The sequence below is a fragment of the Loxodonta africana genome, chromosome 10 (assembly GCF_030014295.1).
Source record: "Loxodonta africana isolate mLoxAfr1 chromosome 10, mLoxAfr1.hap2, whole genome shotgun sequence".
Lineage (NCBI taxonomy): Eukaryota > Metazoa > Chordata > Mammalia > Proboscidea > Elephantidae > Loxodonta > Loxodonta africana.
The window spans coordinates 20,439,072-20,462,445 of NC_087351.1; the positions used below are offsets into that span (position 1 = coordinate 20,439,072).

Consider the following 23,374-nt stretch of genomic DNA (forward strand, 5'->3'; position numbering starts at 1 on the left):
GTGAAGGGTCAAGTAGTTTTGAAGTACAGCATTTCATGAATAAAATGCATTGAACTGAAACAAAACAGCATTTTATAATTACAATAATAGAAAAGATGAGGAATATAAAGATTCCAAAATAAAGTACCAATTTTTCCACCATCCACCTCAAGAGGAAAACTAATTATAGTATCTGTTAAGGAAGGAACAAGATCACTGAGATTCAACACTATGCCTTGTATATGGGAAACAGTGAGTAATATTAGCACTATTAGCAGGAATATAAACAATCAGTTTTAATAATGGCATAGGTGCCTCTTTGTATAATAGTAAGGATGTTGATAGCTATTTGGTTTTGAAGAAATACTTCTCTCATCGTAGTCATTTCAGTATTCATTTCTTGGAGTCCATGGGCAGAATCATTTAAAACACTCTAAATATATTTAGTCAGAACTTTGACATGTGCCATAACATCTTCTAATCCTACTTAAGGTACAAAAATGGAAGCCAAATGATTATACCATTGAAATGCAGATCTGAACTAACAAGTTCTTAAAAGGGGGACATCAGCTGGAAGAGGTAAGTCAGTTAATATTCAGCCTTGGGTCCAGCTGAATCTTATAGTACATCTGCTAATCTATCTAGGTGAGAGCCAGGGCCAAAGGTTACAGGCACATAACCAAGACATGTTTTTTGAGCTAGTCAAATAGCAAGAATCAGAAGATGAGAAAAAGCCTTTACCATACAGTATTCTGTAGCCAGCATAGTGTTATCAGTTACTGAAATAGCTGATTCTTACACCAAAAAAGAGAAAGAAAAAATGGTTTTTATATCTAAAAAACAGAATATTGAGTGTCAGCAATATTCTCATACAAACCTTATAGAGATTCTTTAATTTACTCAGTCCTATGTAATTAATTATGGTTCTATGCAATTCTGGACCAACAATACTCTGAAAACCACATCAGCTTCTACATAAGAGTTTTTATAAATCTTGATTTAGTTAAATAATATCCACTTTTGATATATTATAGTCCTCTTTAGAAGTCTGATACAGTTCATTTTTGTTGAAATATTTTGGTCAAGCATTTTCAGTGAATCAGCAAAGTAAAACTTATCTGCAGATGACAACTTAAAAATGCCCATGGTTAAATTATAAAAATAATTCTTAAAAGTGAAAGACCTGATGAGGACTAATTACAAAACTAATGCAAAGTAAAAAAAAAAAACTTTAGAAAAAATATCTCTGAACATAATGATTATTTTTATTTTCAAAGAACTTCCAATATAACACATAATAATCTTGAGACATAACACTAAATAGTCAGGATATACCAAGAATATGCCAAGATTATCACATCTATAAACACCTGAATAGTAATAAAAACTCCATTGGTAAACGATGTGAATTCCCCAGTTAAAACCATTGGCTTTTATGATGCTAGATTTAAAGGAAACAAAGTTGCAACCAAGTTAGCAATTTAAATAATGAAATTATGACATAATATTATATGTTTGTTGTTTAATATCAGGCAAACATTACTGACACATAAATTTTAACTTAAAGAAAATTTGATACTACTCCCGATTTGACAACACATTCACGTAATTTTATAACATATTAAATAAAACTTTTTTAGCACTTTTGTCTTTATAAAACAGAAACAAATTTTTGTGGCTTTCCACGAAGTTTCAAAGTTGGCAGGAGTTTATCGTAGGTCACCGAGAAACAACACTTAAGTTCTTTAACCAAAAATCTTAAACATAAAAACCTTAACTTTTTCCAAAACCATGCAGCTTGGTTTTCAACGCAGGAATTTATTCTGCCAAACCCTTGTCTTCAAGGCAGATTGCATGAAGAATAAAATTAACTCTTCAACCCAGTAATAATTTTATCACAACAGTGAGAAATCCAATTCTTTGCTTTATATGCTATTTGACATAAAAGCTTTTATTAAAAATTCTCATAAAATAACCCATTAAACTTTTACACAAAGTAAATAACAACTTTGACCACATAAGATAAATTCCTTTAATAAACTTTTTAAATTTCTTGTCCTTTAAGTGGCAAAAATGATCACACTTATTACTAGACCCAAATACATATATATGCATGTGTAATTTCTCTGTGACTTAAAAAGTAATAGCCTACGAACTTCAATTATAGTGAATATCCATTAATTCAATTTAATACCAGTAGGTTACCTAAAAATCTTGAAAATTAATTTAAGCCCATATAGTACAAAACATAATTACTGTTGAAATAAAGTTTGTCTAAATAGTCTATATTTCCATTCAAATTTTTAACATTTCTTATATTTTCTCAATCTAACAGATTTGTCCATGGATTTTTTTGTGTTGGGGATCCACCCAATTTCCAGTATATTAAGACAGCATTTTTCTTTTTTATTTTAGACCTCATTAATGTCCACATTATTTATCTCATTTTCTTTTGTTTTAAAAACATTTCACCTGGTTGGGAGAGGTCTTTTCAAAACCTTCTCTGGAGTATTGTAGGTCTCAGAGGCTTATTATCAAAAAAGAATTGGTTAATATCAATTAATTTACATTTGTACAAGTTGCCCTAGGTATTTCGAAAGACAAGAGATAGCTAAATTATTTTCCTTCTAATTTTTTACTATTCTCTTGGTAAGCAGTTTAGCCTTCCTTCTTCTCATTCTGAAATTAATAAAAATTGCTCCCATTCGCTATATAAAACACATTTCATATAATGTCTAGCTTAAAATACTAAGAAAGGTTTTCCTTTCAAGATTTTGCTTTCAAGGTTGAAAAACATAAAAACTTTCGTCAGAACAAATTTATTTTCATTAATTCTTGGGAATATTAGGACTATTTAATTTACATAAGTGCTTATTTATCATCAAACTAATTAAAGTTTTTGAGGAAATGTTATAATCTAATTTAATAATACTATAGGGTCGAGATGAGTCAGAATCGACTCAATGGCAACAGATTTTTTTTTTTTTTTTTTGGACCCAGAGATAGGAAATTATTATATTTTCATAACCCCATCTTTTGCATGCTTTATAGGATCCTTTAGAGAAAAAATTTAGAATAATTTGTCCTTTTAAAGGCCTTGTTATACCAATAAAAATAAACAATCCATCCTTTTTAGTGCACCTTTCAAACAGACCAGTTAATATCAAGTTTTTCTCAATGTAGATACTGAAAACCCAACTCATAACACAGATGCAAGAAGCAGTTTTTCTTGGAAGAGAAAAAAACTAAGGCAAAAGACGGCCTCTAAGAAAAAAAAGAAAAACCTAGCAATTGCTACAGCTTTCTAAGGCAAGATGGAAATGGAGACACAAAATGAGACAGAAAAATGACATAAATTCACCAATCTGTGAGACCAGCTCAAAACCTAGGCTTACAACACAAACATGAGATAATTGATGAAGGTGGCTACACTAAATAACAGATTTCAGTGCAGATGAAACAGCCTTATATTGGAAAAAGATGCCATCTAGGACTTTCATAGGGAGTAGAAGTCAATGCCTGGATTCGAAGCTTCAAAGGACAGGCTGACTCTCCTGTTAAAGGGTAATGCACTTGATTACTTTCCAGTGCTTATTTACCATTCTTAAATTCCTAGGGCCCTTAAGAGCTATGCTAAACTTACTCTGCCTGTGCTTTATAAAGGGAACAGCAAAGCATGGATGACAGCACATTTGTTTAGAACATGGTTTCACTGATTACTTTAAGCTCACTGTTGAGACTTACTGTTCAGATAAAAAGGTTCCTTTCAAAATATTACTACCCATTGACAATGCACCTGGCCACCCAAGAGCTCTTATGGAGATGTACAAGGAGATTAATGTTGTTTTCATGCCTGCTGCCTTAGGCTGGGTTCTCTAAAGAAGCAAAACCAGTAAAGTGTATAAATACATATAGAGAGAAATTTATATCAGGGAAAGGACTCATGTGGTTGTAGAGGCTAGAATGTCCCAAGTCTGTGGGTAGGGATAGAGATTGGCAGGTCAGAGAGCAGAGCTCTTGCTCATAGCCTGTGAAGATCGATAAATCCCAAGATCAGCAAGCAAGACGGCAGGTTAGCTGCTAGCTCAAGTCCCAAGGACCAAAGTTCAGACAAACAGGAGCCAGCTGCAGGGTCCAGAGCAAACAAAAGCCCGATAGCCTTGCCAGAAAGTCCACCCACATTCCACACAGGCTAAACTCCCAAGGAAACTCCCTCTCAACTGATTGGCTTACTCAGAGCAGATTCTATTACGGAGGTGATTACATTATATCAAATATCATCATGGGAGTGATCATATAATCATACTACTGCCTAACTACATCAAAACTGCCAAACCACTGAGAATCATGGCCCACCCAAGTTGACACACAACCTCAATGATCACACCTGCTAATATAACATCTATTCTGCAGCCCATGGATCAAGGAGTAATTTCAACTTTCAAGTTTTACTATTTAAAAAACATATTTTATAAGGCTATAGCTACCATACATAGTGAGTCCTCTGATGAATCTGGGAAAAAGAAATTTGAAAACCTTCTGGAAAGTACTCACCATTCTAGATGCCATTAATAACATTTGTGATTCGTGGGAGGAGGTCAAAATATCAACAGTAACAGGAGTTTGGAAGAAGTTGATTCCAACCCTGATGGATGACTTTGAGAGGTTCAAGACTTCAGTGGAGGAAGTAACTGCAGATGTAGTGGAAATAGCAAGAGAACTAGAATTAGAAGTGAAGTCTGAAGACATGACTGAATTGCTGCTATCTCAAGATAAAACTTGAACAGATGAGGAGTTGCTTTTTATGGATGAGCAAAGAAAGTGGTTTCTTGAGTTGGAATCTACTCTTGGTGAAGATGCTGTGAACATTGTTGAAATGTAACAAGGGATTTAGAATATTACATATACTTAGCTGATAAAGCAGCAGCAGGGTTTGAGAGGATTAACTCCCATTTTGAAAAGAAGTTCTACTACGGGTAAAATACTATCAAACAGCATCACATACTACAGAGTAATCTTCCTGAAAGGAAGAGTCAATCAACACAGCAAACTTCATTGTTGTCTTATTTTAAGAAATTGCCACAGCCACCTCAGCCTTCAGTGACCACCACCCTGATCATTCATCAGCCATCAATATTGAAGCAAGACCCTCCACCAGCAAAAAAATTACAACTCACTGAAGGCTCAGATGATGGTTAGCATTTTTTAGCAATAAAGTATTTTTTAATTAAGATTTTTTTTTAGACATAATGCTGTTGCACACTTAAGACTACAGTATAGTGTAAACATGATTTATATGCACTAGGAAATCAAAAAATTCATGTAACTTACTTTACTGTGATATTTGCTTTATTGCAGTGGTCTGGAACCAAACTGGCAATATCTCTGAGGTAAGCCTGTAGAGTAATTCTTGGATGAGATTCACTTAATTTAACAGTAAAACTGGTCCTAGATAAATGCATTAACTTGCCAGAGTCTCCAACGGACAAATTTTATTCAGACCCTTTGACTAAGACTGAGTATTAAAAAAAAAGTTTTCTAAACAAAAAAGAGAGAGAACACAAATGGGAACTCATTTTCCCAAAGTGATCACTGAAATTCTAAATTTCTTCAAATATATTCAGCTCATAGTGTTTTTTGAACATGAATCCTGAATCAGCATCCCAGTGGCAGGTGTGGGAGCAGTGGGAAATCCAGGCTCATTTATCAACGATGTTAAGAATCTTATTCTCTTAAGTTGAATTGTGCTTTCCCAGAGTCAAATAAAATTCCTAGCAGGGAGTTTGCCATGTTGTTTGGTGTTTTGTTTCACAGTTTGTCTCTGTTGCACGAGAGTTTTCTTGCAACTGGTGGGCAGCCTATTGCTCTGTCCCATCTCATATTCCAGCTTATCCTTTCACAGGTGTCCTTCTGTCCTTGGTGAATGCCATAAGGACATCTAAGGTGCTCAACCTATGCCCACATATTTTTGCCCCTCTAAACACTCTGGGATTTCTTCATAACAACCACACGAAATCTGGTTTCATTCTTCCTGAACCTAACTAATTCTGCCAGCTAGAGGCCTCGTCTCTTATTTTAGACCTTAAATATACTGGTCTTTCCAATTGGAAAAATCCCCAAAGTGACCACTTATTTTCCAAACTGTCTCTAGTGAGGTTATACCCGACAGGAACCAAAATGCTTGTCAGGCAGTGAGCAGGAGCCCCGGAAGGTGGCTCCAAATTTCCTTTACATACAGTGCTCCTCAGTTTATAATGACAGTCAAAACAAACTTTTACTTGCAAGAACCAAACCAAATTTTTTTATTGTGGAATAAAGCTTAAAGAGCTATCAATGCAAGAGAGTGCAGCTCAAATTTGAGAGGTTTTTTTACCTTAACAGATTCCTGAGTATTTGCAGAAGTGGATAGTCCAAAGCAGCTCAGCTGGTACTGTGCCCATGTCCTTGATGCCTCAAGGATCAGAGAAGATAATGCACTTTCAAAATCCCACTTCTGATACCGGAAATGTCAAAGAAAAAAATCTCGTACTCTGTTAGGGGTGAAAGAAAAGGAGTTTTACTGAGGAAAAATAACAGCTATAGCTGGGCAGCACTAAGTAAAAATACAAAGCGCTCTGCCATTCATGCAGAGAGAGAGGTCTATATACCTAGAGAATAAAGGAAAGGTAGGGGGTTAATGATTGTAAATAAGATCAGCGTCAGCTTGAAGTTCTTTGAAATGTAAAGGTTGACCGATTGGTTAGGGAGGTGAGTTAGCACTTGGGTGTGAGACTTCAGCTGGTTTAGTTACACTTGATTGTAAAATTGTAGTCAGCTATTTATGATTGTGGAGCCCTGGTGGCATAGTGGTTAAGAGCTTGGCTGCTAACCAAAATGTTGGCAGATTGAATCCACCAGCTGCTCCTTGGAAACCCTATGGGGCAGTTCTACTCTGTCCTCTAGGGTCGCTATGAGTCGGAATGGACTCGATGGCAATGAGTTCAATTTTTATTCATGACTGTAGTCAATTCTGGGAGCAAATTGCTTACACATTCTTCCCAAATGGCTTGCATCCTGCTGTCCTTTTGTTTCCTGAGAATGCATGTTGGCCCTATCATTCTTAGTCTGACATGAGTACCTCCAGTTTGAAACTTTTCTGTTTACATCCCCCATATTTCAAATATATTATTTTTGACTTTGTCCAAATTAAATCACTGCCAAATCCTAGGAAATTACTCTCCTGGGTTCATCATTTCTTCTTTAATTTCCATTACTACCACATGAACATGGTTAATTGCTCATTTCCTGAATCATTCTGATAGCTTTGTAGAGGTATCCTTGCCTCTATTCTCTTCTTCTCAAGCTGAACCAAAAGAAAATATTTACTGCATGTCTATTATATTCTATATAGACATCTTGTATATCTCTGCCTAATCAATCTTCAAAAACTGCTGCTATTGTTATGCTGCTTTCCATTTTAAAAGCCAGGAAAAAATATTACCTCCTTCTAATCAAACTGATCTCTTCATTTCCTTAACTACGCAGTTATTATTCTCTAATCTCTGAAATGCTGTCCTGTTTTTGCCATTGACATTAATTCTGCACTTTTCTGAGAACCATCCTCCACTATTGACCTCTTCTATGAGGCATGTTCTGACTAATCTTAGTCCAAAAACGATATTGCCTTAAGTTTTTCTACCACTTTTCTGTGTCATACAATCTAGACTGTGCCTTTCGCTGCTTGATATTATCTAGTCTATCTGGACCATCAGTCTCAAGAGATAATATAATGTATGATTACATTTAGATGATGTTTTTGAAAAAGACAAATCTATAGTGATATAGAATACATTAGTGGTTGCCAAGGGGTAGCCAAGAATGTGACTAAAAAAGGATAGCACGGGGGAGGGTCTGGGGCAATCAAACTTCTATATCCTGACTGCGGTGGTGGTTACACAAATCTGTCTGTGTGTTAAAATTCAAAGAACTGTACACTCCAAAAAAAGTCAATTGTACTGTATGATCATTTAAAAATTACTCAGGGATATGGGAAATGTTTCCATCATTTTCATTTTGAAAACTTTGGAATAGAAAGGGGGCTATGAAAAGATTAGAGCTGGTTCTGTGGATAAAGTTTTTAAAATGGAATTTATCTCCTGGGTTATGCATGGCTCCATAATGAGTGCGTGGGCATACGTAGATGTTGTATAGATTGCTATAAGCATGAAGAGAAACCATGAAGTAAATTAAGATTTTATAGTAAATGCCACTCAGCCAATTTGGCAAACAGGCAAAAATCTGTCTCTCAAAATATTTTCACATGGATTGTGGCTATGGGTGAATGTGACAGTAAAAAGCTAAGCATAGGCACAAAGAATCAACTCTGAAGGTATAGAACTCTGGAAGTGTTTCATCACAATTCTTTCTCTTAACTCAAGGTTATTAATAACTAGTAAAGAGTACAATCGCGCCCAGAGTCCACGACTTTTCTGTGTTTTTATTTCCTATCTTGATAGAAACAATTGTGATATTTACACATTGTCACAGAAAAAATAGAACAGTGACTTGTTTCACAATTTATGCAGCTGGTGCTGTGTGTGTGTGTGTGTGTGTGTTTTAATAACATTATCATGTTTCTGAGATAAAATTTTCTCCTTCTGCAATTTGGGATACAGTGGGGGTGGTGAGGGAGCAATAATATATCATCTGTGACTCCTGTCTGATGCTACATTTGTGGCTAAGTGCCTGACTCTGGGTGAGCTTTACCAAAAACTCTCATTCTTTGGGAGGCTTTTCCTATTCTCTTGTAATTTTCATCAGTCAAAAAGTTACCACCTTAGGGAATCATGCCTTCTTTGCAGGCAGCTGAAACTTCCACAACTTTTTGTCAGGCAGAACTCTTCTGACCCAAGGCATGATCGATATATCTTAAAGTTAGGGCACTCGCCTTTTCTAACATTATCTGCAACAATTTCTTTTATTGCCTACACAGCTGGAGACTTTCTTATTGAAATGTAATCAGCACCGTAATAGCCCTGGCACTCTTCATGCTCCCAATGATCTCTTCAAAGGCCTTGAAGTGCTCCTCCTTGAGGAAAGCTGGATCAAATATAAGAGTTTCTATAACATCTACTGCAAAGGCCCCAGGCTCTCTGTGGGACATCTTAGATTTTACATGATAGGCACTCCCCCCTCCCCAACCCCACACCCCTGAAGCATCTCTTCCAAACATACTAGTCAAGGTTCAAATGCTTCTTTCCCAGGAACAAAAACAGGACTTGAACATAATCTCTTTTAGAGACCTTGGGTTCAATCAGATGAGAGCTCTAAAGCTTGTTGAATGGCTTGTCACACACCATGTGAGTCCAGGCTTTGGACTGGACTCACATGGTGTCAAGGAGGCCAGGGAAAAAAACAAGTTATCCCCCAAGAAGGTCCAGCATATCAACACTACCTCTCCCCTCTACCTCAAGCCTCATTCGTATGGGTAGTATCTCAAAACCATTTTCTTAAAGATCTCTGTGTCAGTTCAGGAAGTCTTAACTACCTCCAGGCACCATTCCTTAGGGAGTTTAACAGGCTCTACAGAGAACCCAGAGCGACAAGTGCAGAAATTCAAAGAAAACCAGCGTAATTAACTAGCTATGTTTAACAACAGCAGTAATCCTAATAAAGGAGAAAATAGAAAAAGGATATCACAAGTCAAGTTTAAACAACAGGAAAATTACTAGATAAAAGGCAACAAGGCTGAGGGTAATCTTGATTTCAACCTCAAAATGCTAAAATTTTAACCTTTCTGAAAGATCCCACCCTTGCAACATCCATTGTTTCTGGCCAAATTTTTCAATTAGTTCCATCATTGTCTCTTGTTTCCCCTTTCCTAGCTGTCTTACTCATCTAGTGCTGCTATAACAGAAATACCACACGTGGATGGCTTTAACAAAAAGAAATTTATTTTCTGACTGTCTAGTAGGCTACAATCCAAATCCAGGGTGTCGGCTCCAGGAGAAGGAGTTCTCTCTCTGTCGGCTCTGGGGGAAGGTTCTTGCCATCAGTCTTCCCTTGGCCTGGGAGCATCTCAGTGCAGGAACTTCAGGTCCCAAGGACATGCTCTGCTCCGCCCAGCACTGCTTTCTTGGTGGTATGAAGTCCCCCCTCTCTGCTAGCTTCCCTTTCCTTTTTATCATAAAAGGTGGTACATACCACACCCTAGGGAAACTCCCTTTATATTGGATCAAGTATGTGACCTGGTAAGGGTGTTACAAGCCCACCCTAATCCTCTTTAAGATAAAATTACAATCACAAAATGGAGAACCACAGAATACTGGGAATCTTGGCCTAACCAAGTTGCTATACACACTTTTGGGGGACATTATTCAATCCATGACACTAGCCCAAATGCTTCCCTGTTTACCATTCTCCTTCTCTTCTTATTTCTCTTTTTTCTGTGTCCTCTCTCCATTTCTTTTCTCCTCCCTGTCATGCCATACTTGTTAAAAATTGTTATTTGCATATAGCATTCATAATAACTTCAGATCCTAGCAAAGTGACTTGCACAGGAGAAGCTTTCAATAAATAATTCATTTAAGATGACTTTTTCCCCCCTCTCCTTTTGCCAGTTTTTCACTCCACTGAGCCACCGATCTTTTTGTAGGTCACAGAATAAATGGAGTGCAAGGATTTTACTTCAGGAAGAAACAGGAATCAGGACTTTTGTCACCGACTTTCATGAACTGGGCTTCCAACTTTTAAATGTGGTGCATAATTGACACTTTGATACTTTTAGGCTATGGTGTATTCTCACACTCTCATAGAGAAAAAATACTTGCTGACACAATCAGGAAACAGATGGTGACAAAGATCTTATACTTTGGTGCCAATCAATATGTTTTACTTGCCATGACTAAAATCTCAATTGTGGGACCCAGGAATTTAAAGGAATTTTTCTGTTCTTTTTTTTCTATCCTTCAAAGACTATCTTTAAGAATCTTCAGGACTTAAAAGTTTCACTTCATTTTCCCTCTTCAGTATTATTAAAGCAATTCTAGGCAGGTTTTGACTTGTATCTGCAAGAAAAATAGTGAATTAAGGTATTTTGCTCTTCACTGTTAGTGAGAGAATAAGCCTCTGAACTCTTGCTCCCTACCCCTACAAACACCACTCTGCAGTGTAGCTACCCTGGCCTTGAAAAATAATCTTCTAGAGAATGTTGAATTCTGCAATTACTTATTGAAAGGCAACAGAACGACTCTCCCCAACCCTTCATACCTGTTCATTTACAATATATTGACTACTTGCCAACAAGTAAATAAAAGGTATATTTCTAGAAGGGGTGGATGGTAAAACTGTTAATCAGAATATGAAAAATGTATGAGTCAACAGTCTGTGTTTAAAGGTAAAGAACCAGGTCATCTCATTTGACTGGAAACTCTTCCACCAGACCAGAAGTTTCTAAAGGGCAGGGACAACGCCTTCTTCTACCTCAGTGCCTGCATAGCCATGTTTAACAAATATTTGCTGAGTCGCATCTGAAGCTCTCTACGAACGGGCCAGATGGATGTCCACGAAAGAATCCCTCCTTGTTAATGTATCCTTAAAACATTTAATTTTCGTTATGACTTTCAGCATTTGGAATGCCTAGAAATGTGTAGGTGAGTGAATCTTTAGGTATCATCTTTTTAAGCAATTGTAGGAACCTGCTTTAATCAGCTATCTTCTCTTTCATTGGGATTTTTTCTTCCAGTATTAAAATCAGTCACTGATACCTTTCAAATAATTGGAAAATATATGTTGAGCAAGAACTACATGAAGCATATAGAGCCAGAAAACTACAATGTGTTGACATATACTTTATGCAAAGTGCACGTATGATATATAATTTAACCCTCAAAAAATTATGGAAGAGAGCTATTATTATTATTTCCATTTCATAGACCAGGAAACAAAGATTCAAAGATATTATTAGTTAACTAGCCTAACACCACATAGTTTGTGGCAAAGCTGGGGTATAAACCTAAGTCTGTCTGTATGCAATCTCTGCTGCACAAGAAGATTAATCCTTGGGTCTGCACAAACCCTGTGCTCTTACTTCTAGGATCATAAAGAGATCATTACTTGTAATTTCTCAATTATTTCTCCAGTAGTTTACCCTGTACAGTTTTTGGCTCTGACATCCCAAAGGAGCTCTGCTGATACAGGTCTGGTTTTCATCCTTATCAGAAGTTCTTCCTAGAAGTTCATCAGTGGTTAACTCCAGATCTAACACTTCCTCACATTTCAGGCTTCCTGATGAACTATCGAAGGAGCCCTGGTGGCACAGTGGTTAAAAACTCAGCTACTAACCAAAAGCTCAGTGGTTTGAATCCACCAACTGTTCTGCAGAAGAAAGATGTGGCAGTCTGCTTCTGTAAAGATTACAGCCATGGAAACCCTATCGGTCAGTCCTACTCTGTCCTATAGGGTCACTATGAGTTGGAATCGACTGGATGGCAACAGGTATGAATAAACTCTTTCAGCTCCAGACTGGTTACAATATGAGAAAACACACTGTCATAGAAATGAATGCATGATATATGCATGATATATTTCCTCCACTTCAAATCCTCCAACCAATGTCCATTTCACTCAGAGCACAATTGGCCTACAAGGCTTTTGTCATCTGCACCCACATCTATTACCTCTCTGATGGCTCACACTGCTGTCCTTGGTCCATTCCACTCCACTTCCACATGCTACACTCTCCTCCAGCTACCCAGATAGCTTATCCCCTTACTTCCTTCAACTACTTTTCAAAAGTCACCGTCTCAGTGATATATATACTGACCTCCCTATTTTAAATTGTAATGAAACGTGACCTAGTGCTCTTAATCTCCTTGATCCTGCTCAGCACTTTTTTTCATAACATTTATCACTTTCTAGGAACTCTGGTGGCAAAAGCTCAGCTGCTAACCAAAAGATCAACAGTTCAAATCTACCAGCCACTCCTTGGAAACCTTATGGGGCAGTTCTACTGTGTCTTATGGGGTCACTATGAGTCGGAATCGACTCAATGGCAACAGATTTGTTTTTTTTTTTTTTTAATCACTTCCTAAGAGATTCTATATTTTAATGATTTATTGGTATCATTACTTATTACCAGTATCCCCTACTAAAATATAAACTCTACAAGAGCAGAGATTGTTTCAAATTTTGTACATGGATGTATTCCAAGCACTTAGGCCAGTTTATATAATAGGTGTTCATTAAATGAATGACTATGTACGTAAACACATATATACATGTACACTCTGTCATCTGAATTTCTCAGAAGGAAGAACATAACACAACATTAAGAACTGTAATAATTAGCCTAGTTTCTGAATTTATATTCAACCCACTCTACTTCATTTTTTTTGCATCAATAAATCCAAAAACTGTAGATATCAGTCACTGATACCTCTCAAATAACTTGAAAGTCAAAGCTCCAGCTGCATACATACATACAAGAGCAGATATCATATATATGTAATATACATACATGTATATATGATATATACATGTATATATATCATGTATATATGATATATATGCTGTAAAATGGTTTATTTGAATCCAAGACCTCAAAGTCTGCATATCAGAGGAAAAATACTCTTACATAAACTGAAAAGTGTACACAGGTCATCATAAAGATTGTTCTGACTAGTTTGTCTTTTCATCTGTCTGTCTCCAACTGTTTGTTCATCATTCAGCTTCCTGCTGCCTCCTTAAGTCTGTGCTATTCTCTCGGATGTAGCCCTCTATTTCTCCCAACTCAATAGGAAAACAGTCTTCCATGAAACATGGTGCTGTAGCCCAGACGTCCTTAAGCACTGAATCAGATTTATTGCTGGCTTCATCACTTATCAATAAAACCAGCTTACACACCTTACTCTATCTCGACAACCGCCTCTCCAGACATCAGGAACCAAGGTTTACAGAGACTCCTGACTTTATCTGGGCCCTGTGATGTACAATATCATGGCAACAAGGCATTTTCTCTTTGTTCTGGGGAAACTTGAGCCATAATGTGCCAGCCTGGTGTTCATGCTGATTGTGATAAGGAGCAACACGCCAAGCTTTTTCTCTCACTTTTCTTTCTCTTCTCTCTCTCTCTCTTTTTTTTTTTCTCTCCTCTCTCTCTCTTCTAAAGAAACAGGTGTTGGCATGGATTAGAGAAAAATTACATCATCTCAAAGAGAAAGGAAAAATGGAAAAGAGAAAAAAAATAGGGACAAAAAAAAAAGTGGCAATGAGACCCAAATACATTTGCACATATAAAGCTGTTCTAATGAGAGCCAAATTGATTTGACATTCAGTGGCAGTTTGAAGCCAAGAAAAGCAAAGCAGGCTACAAAAGGCCTAGCTCATTGTTTATGGAGTGTCATACTCTATCATCTGCGAGACCAATAACAGGGATGGGAAGACCTTTAAAGGCAGGGTGTGTACTGGGAAGGGCTGCGAGGATACCACCAATGTCAGATCTGATAGACGGATTGGACACAGCTTCTCTGGGCTGAGATGGTGCTTGTCAGATGAGGCAGATATTCTCCGCAGATTATACATTAGCCAGCAAATCTGTAAAGTGTTAGCAATCTTTGAGGATTTCTGTTATGCACAGGAAGGCACATTTTGTGTTAATCTAAAAAAAAAAAAACTCATAAAAATATAAACCAATAAAAATGAGTAATGAATTTCATGTCATTCTAAGGAAACATGAGTAATGTCATAGAAGCATCATTACTATCACAAAAAAAGGTGGTTCCCTCACAGGAAGCAATATACATTGCAGGTATGCACACTGATACAGTCAGAAGAAAGAAGAAAATAATATTAAAATAAAATTTATTTCCATTAGCCTTAATTTTTAAGAGGAAAGCTTTTTAAATTTTTGGCTATTTCAACACTATTAACTGACCAGGGATTTACTATTTTTCAGCTCTCTGTTACAAATACCTGGAGAGGAATGAGGTGTTTATTAAACGTCAACACATGACAAGGTGGATTAAGTAAGTCTTCCAGGAAATATGTGAAATGCTAGAGAGTTGCAGTCTGTGTCTAAAGAAGGGTTTTTCTTTCTCCCTGCCTTCCAGCCTGAAGCCCAGTCTAAGTACTGCTTTGATATTAGATTCTGTATAAGATTCAGATATTAATGTTTACTTTTGGACTTCACAAAGGAAAGCTGATTTCATTGCAGAGCAATTTGTTGAGTGATATCAAATCCAAAAATTCAGCTTCTTTCATCTCAATTTTCTAAACACTCATAGGGCTAAGAATAGAATTTGACCTTAAGTAATTTAGACTTCACTGTGTCTCTCTAGTATAGATTTTATGGCACCATAAAATCCTGTGTATACAGAAGAAAACATTCTTTGATGGTTACGAGGATGGGGAAACTGGAGAGGGGAATTTACCAACTAGATAGTAGACAAGAATTATCTTATGTGAAGGGAAAGACAACACAAAATACAGGGGAAGTCAGCACAACTGGACTAAGCTAAAAGCTGAGAAATTTCCTGAACACAACCAAACACTTTGAGGGACAGAATGGCAGGGGAAAGGGTCTGGAGACCATGGTTTCAGGTGATATCTAGGACATGTAGCTCCTAGATCAAGGGAAGATTGATGACACTAACCTTCCTCCAGAGCTGAAAGGGAAAGCTTTCCCCTGGAGCTGATACCCTGAATATGGACTAGTACTTTACTAGATTGTAAGAGAATAAATTTCTCTCATTACAGCCATCTACTTATGGTATTTTTTTATATATATAGCAGCAGAAGATAACTAAGAAACTAAAAAGAAGGACCCAGCGGTCTACTTCTGAAAAGATTTAGCCCGCGAAAACCTTCTGAACAGCAGTGGAACACTGAAATATTGCTAGAAGATAAGCTCCTCAGGCGGGAAGGGACTCAAAAGACAACTGGAGAAGAGTTGCCTCTCCAAAATAGAGTAGACCTTAATAATGTGGATGGAGTCAAGCTCTCGAGACCTTCATTTGCTGATGCGGCATGACTCCAAATGAGAAGAAACAGCTGCAAACATCCATTAATATTCAGAATGTGGACTGTACGAAGTATGAATCTAGGAAAATCAACAGTCATCAAAAATGAAATGGAACGCATACTTATTGATATCCTCAGCATTAGTGAGCTGAAATGGACTGGTATTGGTCATTTTGAATTCAGCAATCATATGGTCTACTCTGCCGGGAATGACAACTTCAAGAGGAATCGTGGTATTGCATTCATCTTCAAAAAGAACATTTCAAGATCTATACCGAAGTACAACACTGTCAGTGACAGGATAATATCCACACGCCTACAAGGAAGACCAGTTAATATGACTATTATTCAAATTTACACACTAATCACTAAAGCCAAAGAGGAAGAAATTAAAGATTTTTACTAACTTCTGCAGTATGAAATTGATCGAACATGCAATCAGGATGCCTTAACAATTACTGAAGATTGGAATGCAAAAGTTGGAAACAAAGAGGAAGTATCTGCAGTTGGAAAATACGGCCTTGGTGATAGATATGATGCTTGAGATCAATCTCATGATAGAATTTTGAAATATCAACAACTTTTTCATTGCAAATACCTTTTTTCACTAAAATAAACAGTGACTATATACATTTTTTTTTTAGACCTCAGCAGATGGAAGACACAGGAATCAAATCAACTACATTTGTGGGAAGAGACAATGGACAAGCTCAATATCATCAGTTAGAACAAGGCCAGGAGCCAACTGTGGAACAGACCATCAATTGCTTACCTGCAAGTTCAAGTTGAAACTGAAGAAAATTAGAACAAGTTGACGAGAGCCAAAGTATGACCTTGAATATATCCCACCTGAATTTAGAGACCACCTCAAGAATAAATTTCATGCGTTGAACACTAATGATGGAAGAACAGAGGAGTTGTGGAATGACATCAAGGACATCATACATGAAGAAAGCAAGAGGTCATTAAAAAGGCAGGAAAGAAAGAAAAGAACAAAATGGATGTCAGAAAAGACTCTGAAACTTGCTCTTAAACGTCAAATAGCTAAAGCAAAAGGAAGAAATGATAAAGTAAAAGAGTTGAACAGCAGATTTCAAAGAGAAGCTCAAGAAGACAAAGTATTATAATGACATGTCCAAAGACCAGGAGATGGAATACCAAAAGGGAAGAACACACTTGGCATTTTGCAAGCTGAAAGAACTGAAGAAAAATTCAAGCCTCAAGTCACAATATTGAATGATTTTATGTGGAAAAATATTAAACGACTCAGGAAACATCAAAAGAAGATGGAAGGAATACACAGAGTCACTATACCAAAAAGAACTGGTCGACATTCAACCATTTCAGGAGTACCACACAAGCAGAAACCAATGGTACTGAAGGGAGAAGTCCAAGCTGCATTGAATGCATTGGTGAAAAACAAGGCCCCAAGAAATGACGGAATACCAACTGAGATGTTTCAACAAACGGATGCAGCACTGGGAGTACTTACTCGTCTATGCCAAGAAATTTGGAAGACAGCTACCTGGCCAATTGACTGGAAGAGATCCATATTTATGCCTATTCCCAAGAAAGGTGATCCCACTGAATGTGGGAATTATACAACAATATTAATATCAAACACAAGTAAAATTTTGCTGAAGATCATTCAAAAGCAGCTGCAGCAGTATATCGATATGAAACTGCCAGAAACGCAAGCCGAATTCAGAAGAGGTTGTGGGATACCACTGCTGATGTCAAAGGGATCCTTACTGAAAGCAGGGAATACCAGAAAGATGTTTACCTGCGTTTTATTGACTATACTAAGGCATTCCACTGTGTGGATCATAACAAATTATGAATAACATTGAGAAGAATGGGAAATCTAAAAGAGTTAATTGTGCTCATGAGGAACTTGTACATAGATCAAGAGGGAGTCGTTTGAACAGAACAAGGGGATACTGTGTGGTTTAAATCAAGAAAGGTGTGTGTCATGGTTGTATCCTCTCACAGTACCTATTCAATCTGTAAACTGAGCAAATAATCCAAGAAGCTGGACTATATGAAGAAAAACGGGGCATCAGGATTAGAGCAAGGCTCATTAACAACCTGTACTCTGCAGATGATGCAACCTTACTTGCTGAAAGTGAAGGGGATTTGAAGCACTTACTGATGAAGATCAAAAACCACAGCCTTCAGAATGGATTACAACTCAACAAAAAGAAAATAAAAATCATCCCTGATACCAAAAACAGCTAAAAACACCAAAAAAAGAAAGAAAATTACAGACCTATATCCCTTTTTTTTTATATCCCTTATGAGCTTAGATGCAAAAATCCTCAACAAAATTCTAGCCAATAGAATTCAACAACATATCAAAAAAATAATTCACCGTGACCAAGTGGGATTCATACCAGGTATGCAGGGATGTTTCAACATTAGAAAAACAATTAATGTAATCCATCATATAAATAAAACAAAAGAATCACATGATTTTATCAATTGATCCAGAGAAGGCATTTGACAAAGTTCAACACCCATTCATGATAATAGGACTAAAGGAAAATTCCTCAACATACTAAAGGGCATTTATACAAAGCCAATAGCCACCATTATCCTAAATGGAAAGAGCCTGAGAGCATTCCCTTTGAGATTGGGAACCACACAAGGATGCCCTTTATCACCTCTATTATTCAACATTGTGCTGGAGGTCCTAGCCAGACCTATTAGGCTAGATAAAGAAGTAAAGGGCATCCAGATTGGCAAGGAAGAAGTAAAAGTTATCTCTATTGGCAGATGACATGATCTTATACACAGAAAACCCTAAGGAATCCTCAAGAAAACTACTGAAACTAATGGAAGAGTTTGACAGATTATCAGGATAAAAGATAAACATACAAAAATCAGTTGGATTCCTCTACACCAACAAAAAGAACATCGAAGAGGAAATCACCAAATCAATACCACTTACAGTAGCCCCCAAGAAGATAAAATACTTAGGAATAAATCTTACCAAAGATGTAAAAGACTTATACAAAAAAAACTACAGTACACTTTTGCAAGAAACCAAAAGAGACTTATAGAAGTGGAAAAACATACCTTGCTCATGGATAGGAAGACTTAACATTGTAAAAATGTCTACTCTGCCAAAAGCGATCTATAGATTTAACGCAATTCCAATCCAAATTCCAAGGACATTCTTTAGTGAGATGGAGAAACAAATCACCAACATCATATGGAAGGGAAAGAGGCCCCAGATAAGTAAAGCATTACTGAAAAAGAACAAAATGGGAGGCCTTACTCTACCTAGTTTTAGAACCTATTATACCACCACAGTAGTCAAAACAATCCAGGTTCTGGTACAACAACGGATACATAGACCAATGGAACAGAATTGAGAATACAGACATAAATCCATCCACATATGAACAGTTGATATTTGACAAAGGCTACAAAGCAATTAAATGGGGAAAAGACAGTCTTTTTAACAAATGGTGCTGGCATAACTGGATATCCATTTGCAAAAAAATGAAACCAGACCCATACCTCACACCATGCACAAAAACAAGCTCAAAATGGATCAAATACCTAAATATAAAATCTAAAACAATAAAGATCATGGAAGAAAAAATAAGGACAACTTTAGGAGCCCTAATACATGGCATAAACAGTATACAAAACATTACTAACAATGCAGAAGAGAAACTAGATAACTGGGAGCTCCTAAAAATCAAACACCTATGCTCATCCAAAGACTTCACCAAAAGGGTAAAAAGATTACCTACAGACTGGAAAAAAGTTTCTAGCTGTGACATTTCTGATCTGCACCTGATCTCTAAAATCTACATGATACTGCAAAAACTCAACTACAAAAAGATAAATAACCCAATTAAAACATGGGCAAAAGATATGAACAGACACATCATTAAAGGTGACATTCAGGTAGCTAACAGGTACATGAGGAAATGCTCACGTTCATAAGCCATTAGAGAAATGCAAATCAAAACTACAATGAGATTCCATCTCACTCCAACAAGGCTGGCATTAATCCAAAAAACACAAAAGAATAAATGTTGGAGAGGTTGCGGAGAGATTGGAACACTTATACACTGCTGGTGGGAATGTAAAATGGTACAACAACTTTGGAAATGGATATAGCACTTCCTTAAAAAGCTAGAAATAGAACTACCATAGGATCCAGCAATCCCACTCCTTGGAATATATCCTAGAGAAATAAGAGCCTTTACACATATGCACACCCGTGTTCACTGCAGCACTGTTTACAATAGCAGAAAGATGGAAGCAACCAAGGTGCCCATCAATGGATGAATGGATAAATAAATTATTCACACAATGGAATACTATGCATTGATAAAGAACAGTGATGAATCTGTGAAGCATTTCATAACATGGAGGAACCTGAAAGGCATTTTGCTGAGTGAAATTAGTCTGTTGCAAAAGGACAAATATTGTATAAGACCACTATTACGAGAAATAGTTTAAACAGAGAAGAAAATATTCTTTGATGGTTATAAGAGGGGGGAGGGAGGGTTGGAGAGGGGTATTCACTAATTAGATAGTAGATAAGAACTACTTTAGGTGAAGGGAAAGACAACACACAATACAGGCAAGGTCACCACAACTGGACTAAACCAAAAGCAAAGAAGTTTCCTGAATAAATTGACTGCTTCTAAGGCCAGTGTAGCAGGGGCGGGGGTTTGAGGACCATGGTTTCAGGGGACATCTAAGTCAAATGGTATAATAAAATCTATTAAGAAAACATTCTGCATCCCACTTTGGAGAGTGGTGCCTGGGGTCTTAAACGCTAGCAAGCGGCCATCTAAGATGCATCAATTGGTCTCAACCCGCCTGGACCACAGAAAAATGAAGAACACCAAGGACACAAGGTAATTACAAGCCCAAGAGACAGAAAGGGCCACATAAACCAGAGAATATGTCAGCCTGAGACCAGAAGAACTAGATGGTGCCCAGCTACAACCGATGACTGCCCTGACAGGAAACATAACAGAGAACCCCTGCGGGAGCAGGGGAGCAGTGGGATGCAGACCCCAAATTCTTGTAAAAAGACCAGACTTAATGGTCTGACTGAGACTAGAAGGACCCCGGTGGTCATGGCCCCAGACCTTCTGTTAGCCCAGAACAGGAACCATTCCCAAAGCCAACTCTTCAGACAGGAATTGGACTGGACAATGGGATAGAAAAAGATGCTGGTAAAGAATAAGGTTCTTGGATCAAGTAGACACTTGAGACTATGTTGGCATCTCCTATTTGGAGGGGAGATGAGAGGGCAGAGGGGGTTAGAAGCTGGTGGAATGGACATGAAAAGATAGAGTGGAGGGAAGGAGCAGGATGTTTCTCTGGGGGAGAGCAATTAGGAGTATATAGCAAGGTGTACACAAATTTTTGGATGAGAGACTGACTTGATTTGTAAACTTTCACTTAAAAAAAAAGATTTCACTTAAAGCACAATAAAAATTAAAAAAGAAAAAAATCCTCACAAATGGACCAACAACCAACATCATGATAAATGGAGAAAAGATTGAGGCCGTCAAAGATTTCATTTTACTTGGATCCACAATCAACACCCATGGAACCAGCAGTCAAGAAATCAAAAGACTCATTGCATTGGGCAAATCTGATGCAAAAGACCTCTTTAAGTGTTGAAAAGCAAAGACGTCACCTTGAAGATTAAGTTGTGCCTGACCCCAAGCGATGGTGTTTCCAATCATCTCCTGTGCATGTGAAAGCTGGACAATGAATAACACAGAAGAAGAGTTGATGCCTCTGAATTGTGGTGTTGGAGAAGAATAGTGAACATATCATGGACTGCCAAAAAAAAATGAACAAATCTGTCTTGGAAGAAGCACAGCCTGAGTGCTCCTTAGAAGTGAGGATGGTGAGACTACATCTCACATACTTTGGACATGTTGTCAGGAGGGATCAGTCCCTGGAGAAGGACATCATGTTTGGTAAAGTAGAGGGTCAGCAAAAAAGAGGAAGACCCTCAATGAGATGTGTTGACACAGTGGCTGCAACAATGGGCTCAAGCATAACAACAATTTTGAGGTTGGCACAAGACCAGGAGGCAGTGCTTCGTTATGTTGTACGTAGGGTGGCTTTGAGTTGGAACTGACTCGATGGCACCTAACAACAACTGTAGAACAAATGGGAATTTTGTTAGTCACATTTTTTTTTTGGACAGCTATGAGATCTTTACTTGATATTCCTTGAACCTGATACATCTTGATGCCTGTCTGCCCCATATCATGAATTGTGGGGCAGTGAGGGGAGACAGAGAAGTAGCGTGTGAAAAACAACTGAGTTTGCCAAGCCCTCTAGTTACCTAGGTTCAGATGGTGGATTAGAGGCTTTTTATAGCACCCTCATGGATCATAGACACCTTACTCTGAACCAAAACAATATCTCTTAGCCTGTACCTTGTGCAGGATACAAGGCATGAAACTAAGGAAGTAGCCAGTGTATGACTCACTGTTTCTCTTCCTGCCACCACCACGCTAAGGGAGACACCACAAGGACACCACAAGGAATTCAATTCTACAAGCATTTATTGTACCCAATATATATTAAAATAATAATGCTAACAATGGTAATAAGTTTAAAAAAAATTTTTTTTTTTAATTTAAGGAATAATCCTTATGACTTACTTAAAGCAATTCAAAATTTGTTCACTGGATTTGTGGTGAAATTTTTCTTTTGCAATTTTGGCATTGATGGTTATATTAACTAGTAAAAGACAAAGATTGGAAGCAAAAAGTTTACTGATCATTTCTTTTTTTTTTATTGTACTTTAGATGAAGTTTTCCAGAATGAACTAGTTTTTCATCAGTTAGTACACACATTGTTCTGTGACAGTGGTTAACAACCCATGACATGTCAACACTCTTCCTCCTCAGCCCTGGGTTCCCTATTACCAGCTTTCCTGTTATAATCAAGTAGTATTTCTTTAAAAAGTGCTAGATTGTTTCTACTCACGTCATATTTTTCTGTGTTTTTGTTGGCATATGAGTATGTGGCTTTCAATATTGGACAAATCAATGGTCTGTTTTCTGGCATGAATTATCAATTGTTCATGGGGTTTCTTATTATGTATGACACCACTGCTTTCCTTCACAGGCCACGACACACATTTTTGTAAAGTTGGCTATCCTATCCTTGGTTCAATAAGTCTAAAACTGAATATCAAACTAATACGTATGTTATTCTGTCTCTGAAACAAAAATTATAGAGAAACATTCATGTTTCTTTTCTCAACTTTGTTAAAAACTGTCACTGGACATAAATAGAAGAAAAATAATAGCTACTGTAGCTAAGTGCTCTTGTTTCATATAATACGTTAATACACGAGACAGGTCTTATTACTACCTCTAAGTCTAAGATG

The 23,374-nt window shown here is 37.2% G+C and overlaps 1 long non-coding RNA gene across 1 annotated transcript in view; it reads right to left on the bottom strand.

Moving 5' to 3' along the window:
- Nucleotides 1-4,538: 4,538 nt before the first annotated feature.
- LOC111753001 (uncharacterized) overlaps nucleotides 4,539-23,374 on the bottom strand; it is a 117,717-nt gene continuing 98,881 nt past the window's right edge. The window contains exons 5-7 of the long non-coding RNA XR_002787858.2: nucleotides 6,353-6,509; nucleotides 5,311-5,375; nucleotides 4,539-4,670 (exon numbers count right to left, since the gene is read on the bottom strand). This is a non-coding gene — a long non-coding RNA (uncharacterized LOC111753001). The remainder of the gene's footprint in view (nucleotides 4,671-5,310; nucleotides 5,376-6,352; nucleotides 6,510-23,374) is intronic.